Source organism: Triturus cristatus, chromosome 11 (genome assembly GCF_964204655.1).
Source record: "Triturus cristatus chromosome 11, aTriCri1.1, whole genome shotgun sequence".
NCBI lineage: Eukaryota > Metazoa > Chordata > Amphibia > Caudata > Salamandridae > Triturus > Triturus cristatus.
In genome coordinates, this window is record NC_140594.1 from 938,235,862 (window position 1) to 938,259,629 (window position 23,768).

At 36.7% G+C, this 23,768-nt stretch overlaps 1 long non-coding RNA gene across 1 annotated transcript in view; it reads left to right on the top strand.

Annotated features, from left to right (window-relative positions):
- The window catches only part of LOC146785713 (uncharacterized), a 158,585-nt gene that overhangs the window by 114,812 nt on the left and 20,005 nt on the right, over positions 1–23,768 (top strand). Inside the window, exons 200-245 of the long non-coding RNA XR_014970781.1 lie at positions 311–434; positions 823–946; positions 1,335–1,459; positions 1,848–1,966; positions 2,355–2,478; positions 2,867–2,985; positions 3,374–3,497; positions 3,886–4,010; positions 4,400–4,518; positions 4,908–5,026; positions 5,415–5,538; positions 5,927–6,045; positions 6,434–6,554; positions 6,943–7,062; positions 7,452–7,570; positions 7,959–8,082; positions 8,471–8,589; positions 8,978–9,098; positions 9,487–9,606; positions 9,996–10,114; positions 10,503–10,626; positions 11,015–11,133; positions 11,522–11,642; positions 12,031–12,152; positions 12,541–12,661; positions 13,051–13,171; positions 13,560–13,683; positions 14,072–14,192; positions 14,581–14,704; positions 15,093–15,216; positions 15,605–15,726; positions 16,115–16,235; positions 16,625–16,745; positions 17,134–17,257; positions 17,646–17,764; positions 18,153–18,273; positions 18,662–18,784; positions 19,173–19,296; positions 19,685–19,808; positions 20,197–20,315; positions 20,704–20,827; positions 21,216–21,339; positions 21,728–21,852; positions 22,241–22,364; positions 22,753–22,876; positions 23,265–23,388. This is a non-coding gene — a long non-coding RNA (uncharacterized LOC146785713). The remainder of the gene's footprint in view (positions 1–310; positions 435–822; positions 947–1,334; positions 1,460–1,847; positions 1,967–2,354; positions 2,479–2,866; positions 2,986–3,373; positions 3,498–3,885; positions 4,011–4,399; positions 4,519–4,907; positions 5,027–5,414; positions 5,539–5,926; positions 6,046–6,433; positions 6,555–6,942; positions 7,063–7,451; positions 7,571–7,958; positions 8,083–8,470; positions 8,590–8,977; positions 9,099–9,486; positions 9,607–9,995; positions 10,115–10,502; positions 10,627–11,014; positions 11,134–11,521; positions 11,643–12,030; positions 12,153–12,540; positions 12,662–13,050; positions 13,172–13,559; positions 13,684–14,071; positions 14,193–14,580; positions 14,705–15,092; positions 15,217–15,604; positions 15,727–16,114; positions 16,236–16,624; positions 16,746–17,133; positions 17,258–17,645; positions 17,765–18,152; positions 18,274–18,661; positions 18,785–19,172; positions 19,297–19,684; positions 19,809–20,196; positions 20,316–20,703; positions 20,828–21,215; positions 21,340–21,727; positions 21,853–22,240; positions 22,365–22,752; positions 22,877–23,264; positions 23,389–23,768) is intronic.

The following is a 23,768-nucleotide window of genomic DNA, read 5'->3' on the forward strand; positions in this document are numbered from 1 at the left end:
GGGAGACTGTGCCTGAACATAATTTCTGTCAAGATGAGAGTAATATGGATCACATTGTGTTGGTCATGATAGTTCATAAAAGCCTGGCTGCCTCCAACGCTACTAAACCCTGCTTTATATCCTGGAACTAGCAATGTTGCAGAGAAGTATGTGAGGTTAAAAACTAAAATTGAGATTTGATTTTCTAAAGAGCTTTTGATTTTCACAATAAAAGACTCCATAGTATTGATCTGTTTACCCTTTCTAAAAATCAAGATTTTTTTGTATTGCTTATAGAAAATGTGCTAACAGTGGACTTTTCCATCTACAGATTATACTGAATGACCAGAGGTGGCAGTGTTTCACAACCGAGTTTCTCTGAATTGCCGAGACTGAAGAACAAAAAAAAAAAAGGAAGTCTTCCGGCATACGGCATCATTTTACCAATATACAAGGCAAGTTTAACTCACAATAATTCCTTTATGCATTAAAAAGACGCTCACAGCATCAGCATGTCCTCACTACCTTACAGTGGGAGACTGTGCCTGAACATAATTTCTGTCAAGATGAAAGTAATATGGATCACATTGTGTTGGTCATGATAGTTCATAAAAGCCTGGCTGCCTCCAACGCTATTAAAGCCTGCTTTATATCCTGGAGCTAGCAATGTTGCAGAGAAGTATGTGAGGTTAAAAACTAAAATTGAGATTTGATTTTCTAATGAGCTTTTGATTTTCACAATAAAAGACTCCATAGTATTGATCTGTTTACCCTTTCTAAAAATCAAGATTTTTTTGTATTGCTTATAGAAAATGTGCTAACAGTGGACTTTTCCATCTACAGATTATACTGAATGACCAGAGGTGGCAGTGTTTCACAACCGAGTTTCTCTGAATTGCCGAGACTGAAGAACAAAAAAAAAAAAGGAAGTCTTCCGGCATACGGCATCATTTTACCAATATACAAGGCAAGTTTAACTCACAATAATTCCTTTATGCATTAAAAAGACGCTCACAGCATCAGCATGTCCTCACTACCTTATAGTGGGAGACTGTGCCTGAACATAATTTCTGTCAAGATGAAAGTAATATGGATCACATTGTGTTGGTCATGATAGTTCATAAAAGCCTGGCTGCCTCCAACGCTACTAAAGCCTGCTTTATATCCTGGAACTAGCAATGTTCTAGAGAAGTATGTGAGGTTAAAAACTAAAATTGAGATTTGATTTTCTAATGAGCTGTTGATTTTCACAATAAAAGGCTCCATAGTATTGATCTGTTTACGCTTTCTAAAAATCAAGATTTTTTTGTATTGCTTATAGAAAATGTGCTAACAGTGGACTTTTCCATCTGCAGATTATACTGAATGACCAGAGGTGGCAGTGTTTCACAACCGAGTTTCTCTGAATTGCCGAGATTGAAGAACAAAAAAACAAAAAGGAAGTCTTCCGGCATACGGCATCATTTTACCAATATACAAGGCAAGTTTAACTCACAATAATTCCTTTATGCATTAAAAAGACGCTCACAGCATCAGCATGTCCTCACTACCTTATAGTGAGAGACTGTGCCTGAACATAATTTCTGTCAAGATGAGAGTAATATGGATCACATTGTGTTGGTCATGATAGTTCATAAAAGCCTGGCTGCCTCCAACGCTACTAAACCCTGCTTTATATCCTGGAACTAGCAATGTTGCAGAGAAGTATGTGAGGTTAAAAACTAAAATTGAGATTTGATTTTCTAAAGAGCTTTTGATTTTCACAATAAAAGACTCCATAGTATTGATCTGTTTACCCTTTCTAAAAATCACGATTTTTTTGTATTGCTTATAGAAAATGTGCTAACAGTGGACTTTTCCATCTGCAGATTATACTGAATGACCAGAGGTGGCAGTGTTTCACAACCTAGTTTCTCTGAATTGCCGAGACTGAAGAAAAAAAAAAGGAAGTCTTCCGGCATACGGCATCATTTTACCAATATGCAAGGCAAGTTTAACTCACAATAATTCCTTTATGCATTAAAAAGACGCTCACAGCATCAGTATGTCCTCACTACCTTATAGTTGGAGACTGTGCCTGAACATAATTTCTGTCAAGATGAGAGTAATATGGATCACATTGTGTTGGTCATGATAGTTCATAAAAGCCTGGCTGCCTCCAACGCTACTAAAGCCTGCTTTATATCCTGGAGCTAGCAATGTTGCAGAGAAGTATGTGAGGTTAAAAACTAAAATTGAGATTTGATTTTCTAATGAGCTGTTGATTTTCACAATAAAAGACTCCATAGTATTGATCTGTTTACCCTTTCTAAAAATCAAGATTTTTTTGTATTGCTTATAGAAAATGTGCTAACAGTGGACTTTTCCATCTACAGATTATACTGAATGACCAGAGGTGGCAGTGTTTCACAACCGAGTTTCTCTGAATTGCCGAGACTGAAGAACAAAAAAAAAAAAGGAAGTCTTCCGGCATACGGCATCATTTTACCAATATACAAGGCAAGTTTAACTCACAATAATTCCTTTATGCATTAAAAAGACGCTCACAGCATCAGCATGTCCTCACTACCTTATAGTGGGAGACTGTGCCTGAACATAATTTCTGTCAAGATGAGAGTAATATGGATCACATTGTGTTGGTCATGATAGTTCATAAAAGCCTGGCTGCCTCCAACGCTACTAAACCCTGCTTTATATCCTGGAACTAGCAATGTTGCAGAGAAGTATGTGAGGTTAAAAACTAAAATTGAGATTTGATTTTCTAAAGAGCTTTTGATTTTCACAATAAAAGACTCCATAGTATTGATCTGTTTACCCTTTCTAAAAATCAAGATTTTTTTGTATTGCTTATAGAAAATGTGCTAACAGTGGACTTTTCCATCTACAGATTATACTGAATGACCAGAGGTGGCAGTGTTTCACAACCGAGTTTCTCTGAATTGCCGAGACTGAAGAAAAAAAAAAGGAAGTCTTCCGGCATACGGGATCATTTTACCAATTTATAAGGCAAGTAAAACTCACAATAATCCCTTTATGCATTAAAAAGACGCTCACAGCATCAGCATGTCCTCACTACCTTACAGTGGGAGACTGTGCCTGAACATAATTTCTGTCAAGATGAAAGTAATATGGATCACATTGTGTTGGTCATGATAGTTCATAAAAGCCTGGCTGCCTCCAACGCTACTAAAGCCTGCTTTATATCCTGGAGCTAGCAATGTTGCAGAGAAGTATGTGAGGTTAAAAACTAAAATTGAGATTTGATTTTCTAATGAGCTGTTGATTTTCGCACTAAAAGACCGCATAGTATTGATCTGTTTACCCTTTCTAAAAATCAAGATTTTTTTGTATTGCTTATAGAAAATGTGCTAACAGTGGACTTTTCCATCTACAGATTATACTGAATGACCAGAGGTGGCAGTGTTTCACAACCGAGTTTCTCTGAATTGCCGAGACTGAAGAACAAAAAAAAAAAAGGAAGTCTTCCGGCATACGGCATCATTTTACCAATATACAAGGCAAGTTTAACTCACAATAATTCCTTTATGCATTAAAAAGACGCTCACAGCATCAGCATGTCCTCACTACCTTATAGTGGGAGACTGTGCCTGAACATAATTTCTGTCAAGATGAAAGTAATATGGATCACATTGTGTTGGTCATGATAGTTCATAAAAGCCTGGCTGCCTCCAACGCTACTAAAGCCTGCTTTATATCCTGGAACTAGCAATGTTCTAGAGAAGTATGTGAGGTTAAAAACTAAAATTGAGATTTGATTTTCTAATGAGCTGTTGATTTTCACAATAAAAGGCTCCATAGTATTGATCTGTTTACGCTTTCTAAAAATCAAGATTTTTTTGTATTGCTTATAGAAAATGTGCTAACAGTGGACTTTTCCATCTGCAGATTATACTGAATGACCAGAGGTGGCAGTGTTTCACAACCGAGTTTCTCTGAATTGCCGAGATTGAAGAACAAAAAAACAAAAAGGAAGTCTTCCGGCATACGGCATCATTTTACCAATATGCAAGGCAAGTAAAACTCACAATAATTCCTTTATGCATTAAAAAGACGCTCACAGCATCAGCATGTCCTCACTACCTTATAGTGGGAGACTGTGCCTGAACATAATTTCTGTCAAGATGAAAGTAATATGGATCACATTGTGTTGGTCATGATAGTTCATAAAAGCCTGGCTGCCTCCAACGCTACTAAAGCCTGCTTTATATCCTGGAGCTAGCAATGTTGCAGAGAAGTATGTGAGGTTAAAAACTAAAATTGAGATTTGATTTTCTAATGAGCTGTTGATTTTCACAATAAAAGACTCCATAGTATTGATCTGTTTACCCTTTCTAAAAATCAAGATTTTTTTTGTATTGCTTATAGAAAATGTGCTAACAGTGGACTTTTCCATCTACAGATTATACTGAATGACCAGAGGTGGCAGTGTTTCACAACCGAGTTTCTCTGAATTGCCGAGACTGAAGAAAAAAAAAAGGAAGTCTTCCGGCATACGGGATCATTTTACCAATTTATAAGGCAAGTAAAACTCACAATAATCCCTTTATGCATTAAAAAGACGCTCACAGCATCAGCATGTCCTCACTACCTTACAGTGGGAGACTGTGCCTGAACATAATTTCTATCAAGATGAAAGTAATATGGATCACATTGTGTTGGTCATGATAGTTCATAAAAGCCTGGCTGCCTCCAACGCTACTAAAGCCTGCTTTATATCCTGGAGCTAGCAATGTTGCAGAGAAGTATGTGAGGTTAAAAACTAAAATTGAGATTTGATTTTCTAATGAGCTGTTGATTTTCACAATAAAAGACTCCATAGTATTGATCTGTTTACCCTTTCTAAAAATCAAGATTTTTTTTGTATTGCTTATAGAAAATGTGCTAACAGTGGACTTTTCCATCTACAGATTATACTGAATGACCAGAGGTGGCAGTGTTTCACAACCGAGTTTCTCTGAATTGCCGAGACTGAAGAAAAAAAAAAGCAAGTCTTCCGGCATACGGGATCATTTTACCAATTTATAAGGCAAGTAAAACTCACAATAATTCCTTTATGCATTAAAAAGACGCTCACAGCATCAGCATGTCCTCACTACCTTACAGTGGGAGACTGTGCCTGAACATAATTTCTATCAAGATGAAAGTAATATGGATCACATTGTGTTGGTCATTATAGTTCATAAAAGCCTGGCTGCCTCCAACGCTACTAAAGCCTGCTTTATATCCTGGAGCTAGCAATGTTGCAGAGAAGTATGTGAGGTTTAAAACTAAAATTGACATTTGATTTTCTAATGAGCTGTTGATTTTCACAATAAAAGACTCCATAGTATTGATCTGTTTACCCTTTCTAAAAATCAAGATTTTTTTGTATTGCTTATAGAAAATGTGCTAACAGTGGACTTTTCCATCTACAGATTATACTGAATGACCAGAGGTGGCAGTGTTTCACAACCGAGTTTCTCTGAATTGCCGAGACTGAAGAACAAAAAAAAAAAAGGAAGTCTTCCGGCATACGGCATCATTTTACCAATATACAAGGCAAGTTTAACTCACAATAATTCCTTTATGCATTAAAAAGACGCTCACAGCATCAGCATGTCCTCACTACCTTATAGTGGGAGACTGTGCCTGAACATAATTTTTGTCAAGATGAGAGTAATATGGATCACATTGTGTTGGTCATGATAGTTCATAAAAGCCTGGCTGCCTCCAACGCTACTAAAGCCTGCTTTATATCCTGGAACTAGCAATGTTGCAGAGAAGTATGTGAGGTTAAAAACTAAAATTGAGATTTGATTTTCTAATGAGCTTTTGATTTTCACAATAAAAGACTCCATAGTATTGATCTGTTTACCCTTTCTAAAAATCAAGATTTTTTTGTATTGCTTATAGAAAATGTGCTAACAGTGGACTTTTCCATCTGCAGATTATACTGAATGACCAGAGGTGGCAGTGTTTCACAACCGAGTTTCTCTGAATTGCCGAGACTGAAGAAAAAAAAAAGGAAGTCTTCCGGCATACGGCATCATTTTACCAATATGCAAGGCAAGTTTAACTCACAATAATTCCTTTATGCATTAAAAAGACGCTCACAGCATCAGCATGTCCTCACTACCTTATAGTGGGAGACTGTGCCTGAACATAATTTCTGTCAAGATGAGAGTAATATGGATCACATTGTGTTGGTCATGATAGTTCATAAAAGCCTGGCTGCCTCCAACGCTACTAAAGCCTGCTTTATATCCTGGAACTAGCAATGTTGCAGAGAAGTATGTGAGGTTAAAAACTAAAATTGAGATTTGATTTTCTAATGAGCTTTTGATTTTCACAATAAAAGACTCCATAGTATTGATCTGTTTACCCTTTCTAAAAATCAAGATTTTTTTGTATTGCTTATAGAAAATGTGCTAACAGTGGACTTTTCCATCTACAGATTATACTGAATGACCAGAGGTGGCAGTGTTTCACAACCGAGTTTCTCTGAATTGCCGAGACTGAAGAAACAAAAAAAAGGAAGTCTTCCGGCATACGGCATCATTTTACCAATATGCAAGGCAAGTAAAACTCACAATAATTCCTTTATGCATTAAAAAGACGCTCACAGCATCAGCATGTCCTCACTACCTTATAGTGGGAGACTGTGCCTGAACATAATTTCTGTCAAGATGAAAGTAATATGGATCACATTGTGTTGGTCATGATAGTTCATAAAAGTCTGGCTGCCTCCAACGCTACTAAAGCCTGCTTTATATCCTGGAACTAGCAATGTTGCAGAGAAGTATGTGAGGTTAAAAACTAAAATTGAGATTTGATTTTCTAAAGAGATTTTGATTTTCACAATAAAAGACTCCATAGTATTGATCTGTTTACCCTTTCTAAAAATCACGATTTTTTTGTATTGCTTATAGAAAATGTGCTAACAGTGGACTTTTCCATCTACAGATTATACTGAATGACCAGAGGTGGCAGTGTTTCACAACCGAGTTTCTCTGAATTGCCGAGACTGAAGAAAAAAAAAAAGGAAGTCTTCCGGCATACGGGATCATTTTACCAATTTATAAGGCAAGTAAAACTCACAATAATCCCTTTATGCATTAAAAAGACGCTCACAGCATCAGCATGTCCTCACTACCTTACAGTGGGAGACTGTGCCTGAACATAATTTCTATCAAGATGAAAGTAATATGGATCACATTGTGTTGGTCATGATAGTTCATAAAAGCCTGGCTGCCTCCAACGCTACTAAAGCCTGCTTTATATCCTGGAGCTAGCAATGTTGCAGAGAAGTATGTGAGGTTAAAAACTAAAATTGAGATTTGATTTTCTAATGAGCTGTTGATTTTCACAATAAAAGACTCCATAGTATTGATCTGTTTACCCTTTCTAAAAATCAAGATTTTTTTTGTATTGCTTATAGAAAATGTGCTAACAGTGGACTTTTCCATCTACAGATTATACTGAATGACCAGAGGTGGCAGTGTTTCACAACCGAGTTTCTCTGAATTGCCGAGACTGAAGAAAAAAAAAAGGAAGTCTTCCGGCATACGGGATCATTTTACCAATTTATAAGGCAAGTAAAACTCACAATAATTCCTTTATGCATTAAAAAGACGCTCACAGCATCAGCATGTCCTCACTACCTTACAGTGGGAGACTGTGCCTGAACATAATTTCTATCAAGATGAAAGTAATATGGATCACATTGTGTTGGTCATTATAGTTCATAAAAGCCTGGCTGCCTCCAACGCTACTAAAGCCTGCTTTATATCCTGGAGCTAGCAATGTTGCAGAGAAGTATGTGAGGTTTAAAACTAAAATTGACATTTGATTTTCTAATGAGCTGTTGATTTTCACAATAAAAGACTCCATAGTATTGATCTGTTTACCCTTTCTAAAAATCAAGATTTTTTTGTATTGCTTATAGAAAATGTGCTAACAGTGGACTTTTCCATCTACAGATTATACTGAATGACCAGAGGTGGCAGTGTTTCACAACCGAGTTTCTCTGAATTGCCGAGACTGAAGAACAAAAAAAAAAAAGGAAGTCTTCCGGCATACGGCATCATTTTACCAATATACAAGGCAAGTTTAACTCACAATAATTCCTTTATGCATTAAAAAGACGCTCACAGCATCAGCATGTCCTCACTACCTTATAGTGGGAGACTGTGCCTGAACATAATTTTTGTCAAGATGAGAGTAATATGGATCACATTGTGTTGGTCATGATAGTTCATAAAAGCCTGGCTGCCTCCAACGCTACTAAAGCCTGCTTTATATCCTGGAACTAGCAATGTTGCAGAGAAGTATGTGAGGTTAAAAACTAAAATTGAGATTTGATTTTCTAATGAGCTTTTGATTTTCACAATAAAAGACTCCATAGTATTGATCTGTTTACCCTTTCTAAAAATCAAGATTTTTTTGTATTGCTTATAGAAAATGTGCTAACAGTGGACTTTTCCATCTGCAGATTATACTGAATGACCAGAGGTGGCAGTGTTTCACAACCGAGTTTCTCTGAATTGCCGAGACTGAAGAAAAAAAAAAGGAAGTCTTCCGGCATACGGCATCATTTTACCAATATGCAAGGCAAGTTTAACTCACAATAATTCCTTTATGCATTAAAAAGACGCTCACAGCATCAGCATGTCCTCACTACCTTATAGTGGGAGACTGTGCCTGAACATAATTTCTGTCAAGATGAGAGTAATATGGATCACATTGTGTTGGTCATGATAGTTCATAAAAGCCTGGCTGCCTCCAACGCTACTAAAGCCTGCTTTATATCCTGGAACTAGCAATGTTGCAGAGAAGTATGTGAGGTTAAAAACTAAAATTGAGATTTGATTTTCTAATGAGCTTTTGATTTTCACAATAAAAGACTCCATAGTATTGATCTGTTTACCCTTTCTAAAAATCAAGATTTTTTTGTATTGCTTATAGAAAATGTGCTAACAGTGGACTTTTCCATCTACAGATTATACTGAATGACCAGAGGTGGCAGTGTTTCACAACCGAGTTTCTCTGAATTGCCGAGACTGAAGAAACAAAAAAAAGGAAGTCTTCCGGCATACGGCATCATTTTACCAATATGCAAGGCAAGTAAAACTCACAATAATTCCTTTATGCATTAAAAAGACGCTCACAGCATCAGCATGTCCTCACTACCTTATAGTGGGAGACTGTGCCTGAACATAATTTCTGTCAAGATGAAAGTAATATGGATCACATTGTGTTGGTCATGATAGTTCATAAAAGTCTGGCTGCCTCCAACGCTACTAAAGCCTGCTTTATATCCTGGAACTAGCAATGTTGCAGAGAAGTATGTGAGGTTAAAAACTAAAATTGAGATTTGATTTTCTAAAGAGATTTTGATTTTCACAATAAAAGACTCCATAGTATTGATCTGTTTACCCTTTCTAAAAATCACGATTTTTTTGTATTGCTTATAGAAAATGTGCTAACAGTGGACTTTTCCATCTACAGATTATACTGAATGACCAGAGGTGGCAGTGTTTCACAACCGAGTTTCTCTGAATTGCCGAGACTGAAGAAAAAAAAAAAGGAAGTCTTCCGGCATACGGGATCATTTTACCAATTTATAAGGCAAGTAAAACTCACAATAATCCCTTTATGCATTAAAAAGACGCTCACAGCATCAGCATGTCCTCACTACCTTACAGTGGGAGACTGTGCCTGAACATAATTTCTATCAAGATGAAAGTAATATGGATCACATTGTGTTGGTCATGATAGTTCATAAAAGCCTGGCTGCCTCCAACGCTACTAAAGCCTGCTTTATATCCTGGAGCTAGCAATGTTGCAGAGAAGTATGTGAGGTTAAAAACTAAAATTGAGATTTGATTTTCTAATGAGCTGTTGATTTTCACAATAAAAGACTCCATAGTATTGATCTGTTTACCCTTTCTAAAAATCAAGATTTTTTTTGTATTGCTTATAGAAAATGTGCTAACAGTGGACTTTTCCATCTACAGATTATACTGAATGACCAGAGGTGGCAGTGTTTCACAACCGAGTTTCTCTGAATTGCCGAGACTGAAGAAAAAAAAAAGGAAGTCTTCCGGCATACGGGATCATTTTACCAATTTATAAGGCAAGTAAAACTCACAATAATTCCTTTATGCATTAAAAAGACGCTCACAGCATCAGCATGTCCTCACTACCTTACAGTGGGAGACTGTGCCTGAACATAATTTCTATCAAGATGAAAGTAATATGGATCACATTGTGTTGGTCATTATAGTTCATAAAAGCCTGGCTGCCTCCAACGCTACTAAAGCCTGCTTTATATCCTGGAGCTAGCAATGTTGCAGAGAAGTATGTGAGGTTTAAAACTAAAATTGACATTTGATTTTCTAATGAGCTGTTGATTTTCACAATAAAAGACTCCATAGTATTGATCTGTTTACCCTTTCTAAAAATCAAGATTTTTTTGTATTGCTTATAGAAAATGTGCTAACAGTGGACTTTTCCATCTACAGATTATACTGAATGACCAGAGGTGGCAGTGTTTCACAACCGAGTTTCTCTGAATTGCCGAGACTGAAGAACAAAAAAAAAAAAGGAAGTCTTCCGGCATACGGCATCATTTTACCAATATACAAGGCAAGTTTAACTCACAATAATTCCTTTATGCATTAAAAAGACGCTCACAGCATCAGCATGTCCTCACTACCTTATAGTGGGAGACTGTGCCTGAACATAATTTTTGTCAAGATGAGAGTAATATGGATCACATTGTGTTGGTCATGATAGTTCATAAAAGCCTGGCTGCCTCCAACGCTACTAAAGCCTGCTTTATATCCTGGAACTAGCAATGTTGCAGAGAAGTATGTGAGGTTAAAAACTAAAATTGAGATTTGATTTTCTAATGAGCTTTTGATTTTCACAATAAAAGACTCCATAGTATTGATCTGTTTACCCTTTCTAAAAATCAAGATTTTTTTGTATTGCTTATAGAAAATGTGCTAACAGTGGACTTTTCCATCTGCAGATTATACTGAATGACCAGAGGTGGCAGTGTTTCACAACCGAGTTTCTCTGAATTGCCGAGACTGAAGAAAAAAAAAAGGAAGTCTTCCGGCATACGGCATCATTTTACCAATATGCAAGGCAAGTTTAACTCACAATAATTCCTTTATGCATTAAAAAGACGCTCACAGCATCAGCATGTCCTCACTACCTTATAGTGGGAGACTGTGCCTGAACATAATTTCTGTCAAGATGAGAGTAATATGGATCACATTGTGTTGGTCATGATAGTTCATAAAAGCCTGGCTGCCTCCAACGCTACTAAAGCCTGCTTTATATCCTGGAACTAGCAATGTTGCAGAGAAGTATGTGAGGTTAAAAACTAAAATTGAGATTTGATTTTCTAATGAGCTTTTGATTTTCACAATAAAAGACTCCATAGTATTGATCTGTTTACCCTTTCTAAAAATCAAGATTTTTTTGTATTGCTTATAGAAAATGTGCTAACAGTGGACTTTTCCATCTACAGATTATACTGAATGACCAGAGGTGGCAGTGTTTCACAACCGAGTTTCTCTGAATTGCCGAGACTGAAGAAACAAAAAAAAGGAAGTCTTCCGGCATACGGCATCATTTTACCAATATGCAAGGCAAGTAAAACTCACAATAATTCCTTTATGCATTAAAAAGACGCTCACAGCATCAGCATGTCCTCACTACCTTATAGTGGGAGACTGTGCCTGAACATAATTTCTGTCAAGATGAAAGTAATATGGATCACATTGTGTTGGTCATGATAGTTCATAAAAGTCTGGCTGCCTCCAACGCTACTAAAGCCTGCTTTATATCCTGGAACTAGCAATGTTGCAGAGAAGTATGTGAGGTTAAAAACTAAAATTGAGATTTGATTTTCTAAAGAGATTTTGATTTTCACAATAAAAGACTCCATAGTATTGATCTGTTTACCCTTTCTAAAAATCACGATTTTTTTGTATTGCTTATAGAAAATGTGCTAACAGTGGACTTTTCCATCTGCAGATTATACTGAATGACCAGAGGTGGCAGTGTTTCACAACCGAGTTTCTCTGAATTGCCGAGACTGAAGAAAAAAAAAAAAAGGAAGTCTTCCGGCATACGGCATCATTTTACCAATATGCAAGGCAAGTAAAACTCACAATAATTCCTTTATGCATTAAAAAGACGCTCACAGCATCAGCATGTCCTCACTACCTTATAGTGGGAGACTGTGCCTGAACATAATTTCTGTCAAGATGAGAGTAATATGGATCACATTGTGTTGGTCATGATAGTTCATAAAAGCCTGGCTGCCTCCAACGCTACTAAAGCCTGCTTTATATCCTGGAGCTAGCAATGTTGCAGAGAAGTATGTGAGGTTAAAAACTAAAATTGAGATTTGATTTTCTAATGAGCTGTTGATTTTCACAATAAAAGACTCCATAGTATTGATCTGTTTACCCTTTCTAAAAATCAAGATTTTTTTGTATTGCTTATAGAAAATGTGCTAACAGTGGACTTTTCCATCTACAGATTATACTGAATGACCAGAGGTGGCAGTGTTTCACAACCGAGTTTCTCTGAATTGCCGAGACTGAAGAAACAAAAAAAAGGAAGTCTTCCGGCATACGGCATCATTTTACCAATATGCAAGGCAAGTAAAACTCACAATAATTCCTTTATGCATTAAAAAGACGCTCACAGCATCAGCATGTCCTCACTACCTTATAGTGGGAGACTGTGCCTGAACATAATTTCTGTCAAGATGAGAGTAATATGGATCACATTGTGTTGGTCATGATAGTTCATAAAAGCCTGGCTGCCTCCAACGCTACTAAACCCTGCTTTATATCCTGGAACTAGCAATGTTGCAGAGAAGTATGTGAGGTTAAAAACTAAAATTGAGATTTGATTTTCTAAAGAGCTTTTGATTTTCACAATAAAAGACTCCATAGTATTGATCTGTTTACCCTTTCTAAAAATCAAGATTTTTTTTGTATTGCTTATAGAAAATGTGCTAACAGTGGACTTTTCCATCTACAGATTATACTGAATGACCAGAGGTGGCAGTGTTTCACAACCGAGTTTCTCTGAATTGCCGAGACTAAAGAAACAAAAAAAAGGAAGTCTTCCGGCATACGGCATCATTTTACCAATATACAAGGCAAGTTTAACTCACAATAATTCCTTTATGCATTAAAAAGACGCTCACAGCATCAGCATGTCCTCACTACCTTATAGTGGGAGACTGTGCCTGAACATAATTTCTGTCAAGATGAGAGTAATATGGATCACATTGTGTTGGTCATGATAGTTCATAAAAGCCTGGCTGCCTCCAACGCTACTAAAGCCTGCTTTATATCCTGGAACTAGCAATGTTGCAGAGAAGTATGTGAGGTTAAAAACTAAAATTGAGATTTGATTTTCTAAAGAGCTTTTGATTTTCACAATAAAAGACTCCATAGTATTGATCTGTTTACCCTTTCTAAAAATCACGATTTTTTTGTATTGCTTATAGAAAATGTGCTAACAGTGGACTTTTCCATCTGCAGATTATACTGAATGACCAGAGGTGGCAGTGTTTCACAACCGAGTTTCTCTGAATTGCCGAGACTGAAGAACAAAAAAAAAAAAGGAAGTCTTCCGGCATACGGCATCATTTTACCAATATACAAGGCAAGTTTAACTCGCAATAATTCCTTTATGCATTAAAAAGACGCTCACAGCATCAGCATGTCCTCACTACCTTACAGTGGGAGACTGTGCCTGAACATAATTTCTGTCAAGATGAAAGTAATATGGATCACATTGTGTTGGTCATGATAGTTCATAAAAGCCTGGCTGCCTCCAACGCTACTAAACCCTGCTTTATATCCTGGAACTAGCAATGTTGCAGAGAAGTATGTGAGGTTAAAAACTAAAATTGAGATTTGATTTTCTAAAGAGCTTTTGATTTTCACAATAAAAGACTCCATAGTATTGATCTGTTTACCCTTTCTAAAAATCAAGATTTTTTTGTATTGCTTATAGAAAAGGTGCTAACAGTGGACTTTTCCATCTACAGATTATACTGAATGACCAGAGGTGGCAGTGTTTCACAACCGAGTTTCTCTGAATTGCCGAGACTGAAGAAACAAAAAAAAGGAAGTCTTCCGGCATACGGCATCATTTTACCAATATGCAAGGCAAGTAAAACTCACAATAATTCCTTTATGCATTAAAAAGACGCTCACAGCATCAGTATGTCCTCACTACCTTATAGTTGGAGACTGTGCCTGAACATAATTTCTGTCAAGATGAGAGTAATATGGATCACATTGTGTTGGTCATGATAGTTCATAAAAGCCTGGCTGCCTCCAACGCTACTAAAGCCTGCTTTATATCCTGGAACTAGCAATGTTGCAGAGAAGTATGTGAGGTTAAAAACTAAAATTGAGATTTGATTTTCTAATGAGCTTTTGATTTTCACAATAAAAGACTCCATAGTATTGATCTGTTTACCCTTTCTAAAAATCAAGATTTTTTGGTATTGCTTATAGAAAATGTGCTAACAGTGGACTTTTCCATCTACAGATTATACTGAATGACCAGAGGTGGCAGTGTTTCACAACCGAGTTTCTCTGAATTGCCGAGACTGAAGAACAAAAAAAAAAAAGGAAGTCTTCCGGCATACGGCATCATTTTACCAATATACAAGGCAAGTTTAACTCACAATAATTCCTTTATGCATTAAAAAGACGCTCACAGCATCAGCATGTCCTCACTACCTTACAGTGGGAGACTGTGCCTGAACATAATTTCTGTCAAGATGAAAGTAATATGGATCACATTGTGTTGGTCATGATAGTTCATAAAAGCCTGGCTGCCTCCAACGCTACTAAAGCCTGCTTTATATCCTGGAGCTAGCAATGTTGCAGAGAAGTATGTGAGGTTAAAAACTAAAATTGAGATTTGATTTTCTAATGAGCTTTTGATTTTCACAATAAAAGACTCCATAGTATTGATCTGTTTACCCTTTCTAAAAATCAAGATTTTTTTGTATTGCTTATAGAAAATGTGCTAACAGTGGACTTTTCCATCTACAGATTGTACTGAATGACCAGAGGTGGCAGTGTTTCACAACCGAGTTTCTCTGAATTGCCGAGACTGAAGAACAAAAAAAAAAAAGGAAGTCTTCCGGCATACGGCATCATTTTACCAATATACAAGGCAAGTTTAACTCACAATAATTCCTTTATGCATTAAAAAGACGCTCACAGCATCAGCATGTCCTCACTACCTTATAGTGGGAGACTGTGCCTGAACATAATTTCTGTCAAGATGAAAGTAATATGGATCACATTGTGTTGGTCATGATAGTTCATAAAAGCCTGGCTGCCTCCAACGCTACTAAAGCCTGCTTTATATCCTGGAACTAGCAATGTTGCAGAGAAGTATGTGAGGTTAAAAACTAAAATTGAGATTTGATTTTCTAAAGAGCTTTTCATTTTCACAATAAAAGACTCCATAGTATTGATCTGTTTACCCTTTCTAAAAATCACGATTTTTTTGTATTGCTTATAGAAAATGTGCTAACAGTGGACTTTTCCATCTGCAGATTATACTGAATGACCAGAGGTGGCAGTGTTTCACAACCGAGTTTCTCTGAATTGCCGAGACTGAAGAAAAAAAAAAAAAGGAAGTCTTCCGGCATACGGCATCATTTTACCAATATGCAAGGCAAGTAAAACTCACAATAATTCCTTTATGCATTAAAAAGACGCTCACAGCATCAGCATGTCCTCACTACCTTATAGTGGGAGACTGTGCCTGAACATAATTTCTGTCAAGATGAGAGTAATATGGATCACATTGTGTTGGTCATGATAGTTCATAAAAGCCTGGCTGCCTCCAACGCTACTAAAGCCTGCTTTATATCCTGGAGCTAGCAATGTTGCAGAGAAGTATGTGAGGTTAAAAACTAAAATTGAGATTTGATTTTCTAATGAGCTGTTGATTTTCACAATAAAAGACTCCATAGTATTGATCTGTTTACCCTTTCTAAAAATCAAGATTTTTTTGTATTGCTTATAGAAAATGTGCTAACAGTGGACTTTTCCATCTACAGATTATACTGAATGACCAGAGGTGGCAGTGTTTCACAACCGAGTTTCTCTGAATTGCCGAGACTGAAGAAACAAAAAAAAGGAAGTCTTCCGGCATACGGCATCATTTTACCAATATGCAAGGCAAGTAAAACTCACAATAATTTCTTTATGCATTAAAAAGACGCTCACAGCATCAGCATGTCCTCACTACCTTATAGTGGGAGACTGTGCCTGAACATAATTTCTGTCAAGATGAGAGTAATATGGATCACATTGTGTTGGTCATGATAGTTCATAAAAGCCTGGCTGCCTCCAACGCTACTAAACCCTGCTTTATATCCTGGAACTAGCAATGTTGCAGAGAAGTATGTGAGGTTAAAAACTAAAATTGAGATTTGATTTTCTAAAGAGCTTTTGATTTTCACAATAAAAGACTCCATAGTAATTGATCTGTTTACCCTTTCTAAAAATCAAGATTTTTTTGTATTGCTTATAGAAAATGTGCTAACAGTGGACTTTTCCATCTGCAGATTATACTGAATGACCAGAGGTGGCAGTGTTTCACAACCGAGTTTCTCTGAATTGCCGAGACTGAAGAAACAAAAAAAAGGAAGTCTTCCGGCATACGGCATCATTTTACCAATATGCAAGGCAAGTAAAACTCACAATAATTCCTTTATGCATTAAAAAGACGCTCACAGCATCAGCATGTCCTCACTACCTTATAGTGGGAGACTGTGCCTGAACATAATTTCTGTCAAGATGAGAGTAATATGGATCACATTGTGTTGGTCATGATAGTTCATAAAAGCCTGGCTGCCTCCAACGCTACTAAAGCCTGCTTTATATCCTGGAGCTAGCAATGTTGCAGAGAAGTATGTGAGGTTAAAAACTAAAATTGAGATTTGATTTTCTAATGAGCTTTTGATTTTCACAATAAAAGACTCCATAGTATTGATCTGTTTACCCTTTCTAAAAATCAAGATTTTTTTGTATTGCTTATAGAAAATGTGCTAACAGTGGACTTTTCCATCTACAGATTATACTGAATGACCAGAGGTGGCAGTGTTTCACAACCGAGTTTCTCTGAATTGCCGAGACTGAAGAACAAAAAAAAAAAAGGAAGTCTTCCGGCATACGGCATCATTTTACCAATATACAAGGCAAGTTTAACTCACAATAATTCCTTTATGCATTAAAAAGACGCTCACAGCATCAGCATGTCCTCACTACCTTATAGTGGGAGACTGTGCCTGAACATAATTTCTGTCAAGATGAAAGTAATATGGATCACATTGTGTTGGTCATGATAGTTCATAAAAGCCTGGCTGCCTCCAACGCTACTAAAGCCTGCTTTATATCCTGGAACTAGCAATGTTCTAGAGAAGTATGTGAGGTTAAAAACTAAAATTGAGATTTGATTTTCTAATGAGCTGTTGATTTTCACAATAAAAGGCTCCATAGTATTGATCTGTTTACGCTTTCTAAAAATCAAGATTTTTTTGTATTGCTTATAGAAAATGTGCTAACAGTGGACTTTTCCATCTGCAGATTATACTGAATGACCAGAGGTGGCAGTGTTTCACAACCTAGTTTCTCTGAATTGCCGAGACTGAAGAAAAAAAAAAGGAAGTCTTCCGGCATACGGGATCATTTTACCAATTTATAAGGCAAGTAAAACTCACAATAATTCCTTTATGCATTAAAAAGACGCTCACAGCATCAGCATGTCCTCACTACCTTACAGTGGGAGACTGTGCCTGAACATAATTTCTATCAAGATGAAAGTAATATGGATCACATTGTGTTGGTCATTATAGTTCATAAAAGCCTGGCTGCCTCCAACGCTACTAAAGCCTGCTTTATATCCTGGAGCTAGCAATGTTGCAGAGAAGTATGTGAGGTTTAAAACTAAAATTGACATTTGATTTTCTAATGAGCTGTTGATTTTCACAATAAAAGACTCCATAGTATTGATCTGTTTACCCTTTCTAAAAATCAAGATTTTTTTGTATTGCTTATAGAAAATGTGCTAACAGTGGACTTTTCCATCTGCAGATTATACTGAATGACCAGAGGTGGCAGTGTTTCACAACCGAGTTTCTCTGAATTGCCGAGACTGAAGAAACAAAAAAAAGGAAGTCTTCCGGCATACGGCATCATTTTACCAATATGCAAGGCAAGTAAAACTCACAATAATTCCTTTATGCATTAAAAAGACGCTCACAGCATCAGCATGTCCTCACTACCTTATAGTGGGAGACTGTGCCTGAACATATTTTCTGTCAAGATGAGAGTAATATGGATCACATTGTGTTGGTCATGATAGTTCATAAAAGCCTGGCTGCCTCCAACGCTACTAAACCCTGCTTTATATCCTGGAACTAGCAATGTTGCAGAGAAGTATGTGAGGTTAAAAACTAAAATTGACATTTGATTTTCTAATGAGCTGTTGATTTTCACAATAAAAGACTCCATAGTATTGATCTGTTTACCCTTTCTAAAAATCAAGATTTTTTTGTATTGCTTATAGAAAATGTGCTAACAGTGGACTTTTCCATCTACAGATTATACTGAATGACCGGAGGTGGCAGTGTTTCACAACCGAGTTTCTCTGAATTGCCGAGACTGAAGACAAAAAAAAAAAAGGAAGTCTTCCGGCATACGGCATCATTTTACCAATTTATAAGGCAAGTAAAACTCACAATAATTCCTTTATGCATTAAAAAGACGCTCACAGCATCAGCATGTCCTCACTACCTTACAGTGGGAGACTGTGCCTGAACATAATTTCTGTCAAGATGAAAGTAATATGGATCACATTGTGTTGGTCATGATAGTTCATAAAAGCCTGGCTGCCTCCAACGCTACTAAAGCCTGCTTTATATCCTGGAGCTAGCAATGTTGCAGAGAAGTATGTGAGGTTAAAAACTAAAATTGAGATTTGATTTTCTAATGAGCTGTTGATTTTCACAATAAAAGACTCCATAGTATTGATCTGTTTACCCTTTCTAAAAATCAAGATTTTTTTGTATTGCTTATAGAAAATGTGCTAACAGTGGACTTTTCCATCTACAGATTATACTGAATGACCAGAGGTGGCAGTGTTTCACAACCGAGTTTCTCTGAATTGCCGAGACTGAAGAACAAAAAAAAAAAAGGAAGTCTTCCGGCATACGGCATCATTTTACCAATATACAAGGCAAGTTTAACTCACAATAATTCCTTTATGCATTAAAAAGACGCTCACAGCATCAGCATGTCCTCACTACCTTATAGTGGGAGACTGTGCCTGAACATAATTTCTGTCAAGATGAGAGTAATATGGATCACATTGTGTTGGTCATGATAGTTCATAAAAGCCTGGCTGCCTCCAACGCTACTAAACCCTGCTTTATATCCTGGAACTAGCAATGTTGCAGAGAAGTATGTGAGGTTAAAAACTAAAATTGAGATTTGATTTTCTAAAGAGCTTTTGATTTTCACAATAAAAGACTCCATAGTATTGATCTGTTTACCCTTTCTAAAAATCAAGATTTTTTTGTATTGCTTATAGAAAATGTGCTAACAGTGGACTTTTCCATCTACAGATTATACTGAATGACCAGAGGTGGCAGTGTTTCACAACCGAGTTTCTCTGAATTGCCGAGACTGAAGAACAAAAAAAAAAAAGGAAGTCTTCCGGCATACGGCATCATTTTACCAATATACAAGGCAAGTTTAACTCACAATAATTCCTTTATGCATTAAAAAGACGCTCACAGCATCAGCATGTCCTCACTACCTTACAGTGGGAGACTGTGCCTGAACATAATTTCTGTCAAGATGAAAGTAATATGGATCACATTGTGTTGGTCATGATAGTTCATAAAAGCCTGGCTGCCTCCAACGCTACTAAAGCCTGCTTTATATCCTGGAGCTAGCAATGTTGCAGAGAAGTATGTGAGGTTAAAAACTAAAATTGAGATTTGATTTTCTAATGAGCTTTTGATTTTCACAATAAAAGACTCCATAGTATTGATCTGTTTACCCTTTCTAAAAATCAAGATTTTTTTGTATTGCTTATAGAAAATGTGCTAACAGTGGACTTTTCCATCTACAGATTATACTGAATGACCAGAGGTGGCAGTGTTTCACAACCTAGTTTCTCTGAATTGCCGAGACTGAAGAAAAAAAAAAGGAAGTCTTCCGGCATACGGCATCATTTTACCAATATGCAAGGCAAGTTTAACTCACAATAATTCCTTTATGCATTAAAAAGACGCTCACAGCATCAGCATGTCCTCACTACCTTATAGTGGGAGACTGTGCCTGAACATAATTTCTGTCAAGATGAAAGTAATATGGATCACATTGTGTTGGTCATGATAGTTCATAAAAGCCTGGCTGCCTCCAACGCTACTAAAGCCTGCTTTATATCCTGGAACTAGCAATGTTCTAGAGAAGTATGTGAGGTTAAAAACTAAAATTGAGATTTGATTTTCTAATGAGCTGTTGATTTTCACAATAAAAGGCTCCATAGTATTGATCTGTTTACGCTTTCTAAAAATCAAGATTTTTTTGTATTGCTTATAGAAAATGTGCTAACAGTGGACTTTTCCATCTACAGATTATACTGAATGACCAGAGGTGGCAGTGTTTCACAACCGAGTTTCTCTGAATTGCCGAGACTGAAGAACAAAAAAAAAAAAGGAAGTCTTCCGGCATACGGCATCATTTTACCAATATACAAGGCAAGTTTAACTCACAATAATTCCTTTATGCATTAAAAAGACGCTCACAGCATCAGCATGTCCTCACTACCTTACAGTGGGAGACTGTGCCTGAACATAATTTCTGTCAAGATGAAAGTAATATGGATCACATTGTGTTGGTCATGATAGTTCATAAAAGCCTGGCTGCCTCCAACGCTACTAAAGCCTGCTTTATATCCTGGAGCTAGCAATGTTGCAGAGAAGTATGTGAGGTTAAAAACTAAAATTGAGATTTGATTTTCTAATGAGCTTTTGATTTTCACAATAAAAGACTCCATAGTATTGATCTGTTTACCCTTTCTAAAAATCAAGATTTTTTTGTATTGCTTATAGAAAATGTGCTAACAGTGGACTTTTCCATCTACAGATTATACTGAATGACCAGAGGTGGCAGTGTTTCACAACCGAGTTTCTCTGAATTGCCGAGACTGAAGAACAAAAAAAAAAAAGGAAGTCTTCCGGCATACGGCATCATTTTACCAATATACAAGGCAAGTTTAACTCACAATAATTCCTTTATGCATTAAAAAGACGCTCACAGCATCAGCATGTCCTCACTACCTTATAGTGGGAGACTGTGCCTGAACATAATTTCTGTCAAGATGAAAGTAATATGGATCACATTGTGTTGGTCATGATAGTTCATAAAAGCCTGGCTGCCTCCAACGCTACTAAAGCCTGCTTTATATCCTGGAACTAGCAATGTTCTAGAGAAGTATGTGAGGTTAAAAACTAAAATTGAGATTTGATTTTCTAATGAGCTGTTGATTTTCACAATAAAAGGCTCCATAGTATTGATCTGTTTACGCTTTCTAAAAATCAAGATTTTTTTGTATTGCTTATAGAAAATGTGCTAACAGTGGACTTTTCCATCTGCAGATTATACTGAATGACCAGAGGTGGCAGTGTTTCACAACCGAGTTTCTCTGAATTGCCGAGATTGAAGAACAAAAAAACAAAAAGGAAGTCTTCCGGCATACGGCATCATTTTACCAATATACAAGGCAAGTTTAACTCACAATAATTCCTTTATGCATTAAAAAGACGCTCACAGCATCAGCATGTCCTCACTACCTTATAGTGAGAGACTGTGCCTGAACATAATTTCTGTCAAGATGAGAGTAATATGGATCACATTGTGTTGGTCATGATAGTTCATAAAAGCCTGGCTGCCTCCAACGCTACTAAACCCTGCTTTATATCCTGGAACTAGCAATGTTGCAGAGAAGTATGTGAGGTTAAAAACTAAAATTGAGATTTGATTTTCTAAAGAGCTTTTGATTTTCACAATAAAAGACTCCATAGTATTGATCTGTTTACCCTTTCTAAAAATCAAGATTTTTTTGTATTGCTTATAGAAAATGTGCTAACAGTGGACTTTTCCATCTACAGATTATACTGAATGACCAGAGGTGGCAGTGTTTCACAACCGAGTTTCTCTGAATTGCCGAGACTGAAGAACAAAAAAAAAAAAGGAAGTCTTCCGGCATACGGCATCATTTTACCAATATACAAGGCAAGTTTAACTCACAATAATTCCTTTATGCATTAAAAAGACGCTCACAGCATCAGCATGTCCTCACTACCTTATAGTGGGAGACTGTGCCTGAACATAATTTCTGTCAAGATGAGAGTAATATGGATCACATTGTGTTGGTCATGATAGTTCATAAAAGCCTGGCTGCCTCCAACGCTACTAAACCCTGCTTTATATCCTGGAACTAGCAATGTTGCAGAGAAGTATGTGAGGTTAAAAACTAAAATTGAGATTTGATTTTCTAAAGAGCTTTTGATTTTCACAATAAAAGACTCCATAGTATTGATCTGTTTACCCTTTCTAAAAATCAAGATTTTTTTGTATTGCTTATAGAAAATGTGCTAACAGTGGACTTTTCCATCTACAGATTATACTGAATGACCAGAGGTGGCAGTGTTTCACAACCGAGTTTCTCTGAATTGCCGAGACTGAAGAACAAAAAAAAAAAAGGAAGTCTTCCGGCATACGGCATCATTTTACCAATATACAAGGCAAGTTTAACTCACAATAATTCCTTTATGCATTAAAAAGACGCTCACAGCATCAGCATGTCCTCACTACCTTACAGTGGGAGACTGTGCCTGAACATAATTTCTGTCAAGATGAAAGTAATATGGATCACATTGTGTTGGTCATGATAGTTCATAAAAGCCTGGCTGCCTCCAACGCTATTAAAGCCTGCTTTATATCCTGGAGCTAGCAATGTTGCAGAGAAGTATGTGAGGTTAAAAACTAAAATTGAGATTTGATTTTCTAATGAGCTTTTGATTTTCACAATAAAAGACTCCATAGTATTGATCTGTTTACCCTTTCTAAAAATCAAGATTTTTTTGTATTGCTTATAGAAAATGTGCTAACAGTGGACTTTTCCATCTACAGATTATACTGAATGACCAGAGGTGGCAGTGTTTCACAACCGAGTTTCTCTGAATTGCCGAGACTGAAGAACAAAAAAAAAAAAGGAAGTCTTCCGGCATACGGCATCATTTTACCAATATACAAGGCAAGTTTAACTCACAATAATTCCTTTATGCATTAAAAAGACGCTCACAGCATCAGCATGTCCTCACTACCTTATAGTGGGAGACTGTGCCTGAACATAATTTCTGTCAAGATGAAAGTAATATGGATCACATTGTGTTGGTCATGATAGTTCATAAAAGCCTGGCTGCCTCCAACGCTACTAAAGCCTGCTTTATATCCTGGAACTAGCAATGTTCTAGAGAAGTATGTGAGGTTAAAAACTAAAATTGAGATTTGATTTTCTAATGAGCTGTTGATTTTCACAATAAAAGGCTCCATAGTATTGATCTGTTTACGCTTTCTAAAAATCAAGATTTTTTTGTATTGCTTATAGAAAATGTGCTAACAGTGGACTTTTCC